Below are 3156 nucleotides of genomic sequence, written 5' to 3'. Positions count from 1 at the left end.
CAGCTTTGCACACTCTTGGCATTCTCTCAACCAGCTTCATGAGGAATGCTTTTCCAAAAGTCTTGAAGGGGTTCCCACATATGCTGAGCACTTGTTGGCTGCTTTTCCTTCACACTGTGGTCTAACTCGTCCCAAAAAATTAAGAAAAACCCTGGAATGAGTAGGTGTGTCCAAACTTTTGACTGGTACAGTGTTTATATATAGATCTCTATAAATGCTATACACTATATGCCCTCTTTATTTCTGGCTCTGACTGCAACTGTTGAGGTTCTCATAGGAATGTGAGATGGGACACAATCCATCCATGTTGTTTACATCAGCTATTGTAATGGATTAATAGATAGTTACAAATGGCCACCAGGCGTTATCTATTTTGTTACCTGCCCTGCTGGTATAATATATGTTTGTAAACTGCTCCTAAGAGGCAGATTTGTTCAACTGTTAGAGTGTTGTATAGAAAACACCAGGATGGTGGGGTGAAGGGATCATGCTGTCTGTTCAGTGTCCAAAGCTATGGGACTGTAGTGAAGGATACGACTCAATATTAGGAAGGTGTTCCTAATGTTTGGTAAACTCAGTGTAGTGTATTACTTGAGACTAGAGCACTATGTGCCCTGGTCAAAAGTAGTGCACTATAAAGGGAATAGGGTGCCATTTAGGATGCAACCACGCTCACAGATAGTTGCCGTAGTTACACATCCCTGAGGGTTGCGAACAATCACTAACGGGAGGCTGCTGAGGGGAGGTTGGCTCATAATAAGCCAGTAGTAATACACAATACCAAAACCACTGATAATCTCACAGATTTTGTTAAGCTACTTTTAATGCTGTTGATGTTTTTCCTCTTGTTGCCATTGTGAGATCACCAAGTGACTTTCAATTTGTGGTCACATCCAACATAAATGGTTAAACTCTTGTCCTTGGTTGATCTCAGTTTTGTCATGTTCATTTACAGGGACCAATCTATAGACCAATCTGAGTGTAAGGATATGACATTGGGGAAACCAGGGCCTCAGAGTATAAGTGATCTAGGATCAGTTTAGCCTTTAAGAGCATAGTGGATATACATTATATGGACAGGGAGGAGCTGATCCTGGATCAGCACTCCTACTCATAGATGCTTTATGAATGTGGCTCCAGAGGGTCATCTGTATATGACTTAGGGAAATTTGAGGGATTGATGTGTTTAATTAAAGAGATGGGCCTGTGGTAAACTGTGACTGACCCACATACAGATTATCTCAGCACTCTGCCTGATCACATAGGGCCCAAATCTGAAATATTTTACAAACTGTCACCTCTTTCACTCTGCCTAATCACATATAGTACGACCCAATACTGATTTACTTTACAATCGATCACCTCAATCATCCATTGATGCCATACGTCTACTGTAACTCCAGATTGGGATTTAATTGTATATGTAAAGAATCCACTGCCATTCATAGACGGATAATTGTTCAACGTGGTACATTATTGAAATTAGATTTTTGGAGTAGCCTATGTCTTACTTAATCAATCCAAATAAAATTTTATTGTTTGCATACACATATTTAGCAGATGTTTTTGCAGGTGTAGTGAAATGCTTGAAATCAAAGGTTCATGCAACTGGATCTTGAACAATAATTAGCTACACAGATTTTTATTTTGCCAGGCAAGTCAGTTAAGAACAAATTCTTATTTTCAATGACAGCCTAGGAACAGTGGGTTAACTGCCTTGTCCAGGGGAAGAACGACATATTTTTAACTTGTCAGCTCAGGGATTTGATCTTGCAACCTTTTGGTTACAAGTCCAATGCTCTAACCACTAGGCTACCTGCCACCCCAATAATGAATAGATACCTCAGTTTCTGCCAATAACATTTTTAATGTAGGATTAAGTATCATCGCTAACACATATATTCTATGATTCTATTCTGTAACAGTAAAAGACAAAGCAATATGTAGGATATGAAATGTCCATGCAGGGTCTAATACTTACAGTGAGGAGAGTTCATATGAAATCTGTTCACTAAAAAGCCATAGCGGTATGTTTGGGATTGGGTGATCTGCACCTCCACTATCATCATCTCTCTGTGCTTCACATCCTCACCATCCATGTCATGTAGCTCCACTAAGATGGGGTTTTGTCAAGATAGAATACAGCTTTTGTCAAAATTGACCTCGTAGCAGGTTAGAAGAATTTACCCAGCAGATTAGGATAAATCATTTAGCAGGTTAAGGTTAGGAAAAGTGTAGGGTTACGATTAGCAACAACAACAAAAAACAATTTGGGACAAAAGCTGTATCTTGTCTAGACATGACCCTAATATGGAAGGCCACATAATAGAGTGAAACCTCTATACAGTCCAAAAACCATGCAGCTCTACTCTTTGAAATGCCTACTTCCATAAGCACATTTTTCCTATATTTTTTTTTGTGATAATTATTTGAGATCCTGTCAGTCTTTAACTTACCTTGCTTATTTGTATTACTATGTTGACTTGTATACTCTACTGGTATTAAACTTACCTTTGATTTTCAATATTATATTATTATATCATACTAATCTTGCTGTTTTGGAAATTATATTATCTATATATCCTTCAGTTTTTACATTACATAACTCACAGATTTACTTAGCTAAAGTTCAGAGAAATATTCAGGCAATATAGGACATATTTAATGTGTTTGTCACTATTTTATCTCTTATTGCTGTGGTATCAGGTGCATTAGCTAGTTTTGAATTTCCAGATATTGGCTGATGTCGTCTATGGAAACTATCTGTGGTAACTTTGTGCTGCATTCAAGAGAGGGAACCTATTGTAATGTATCATGTTGTGTAGATGATAGAGGCATTGATAGAAGTTGTCAGAAGCCAACAAGTGGAATATTGGACCAGTGAGAATGGTGGTACATTTCCCTTGGACTTCAATGGCGGTAATAACAGTATTGTGCCAGTTCCATGTCAGTATTATGGATAGCTGCCACTTGAGTGTGCTAAAGTTTAAAATAGATCATTTTTGTGTTATCTTCCTTGGTCTATTAAATTGAGCCTCTGCCAGTATTGCACTTACATGTAAAAGCAGCAAGATTATACCTTCTGCATCACTGCTGTTCGATAACATTCCATCTCCTAAGGTTAACTTGAAACATCTTATGGGGGAAATGGGGATC

Source organism: Oncorhynchus tshawytscha, linkage group LG12 (assembly GCF_018296145.1).
Source record: "Oncorhynchus tshawytscha isolate Ot180627B linkage group LG12, Otsh_v2.0, whole genome shotgun sequence".
Lineage (NCBI taxonomy): Eukaryota > Metazoa > Chordata > Actinopteri > Salmoniformes > Salmonidae > Oncorhynchus > Oncorhynchus tshawytscha.
The sequence above is the reverse complement of the archived record's forward strand: the minus strand, read 5'-3'. Positions refer to the sequence as shown.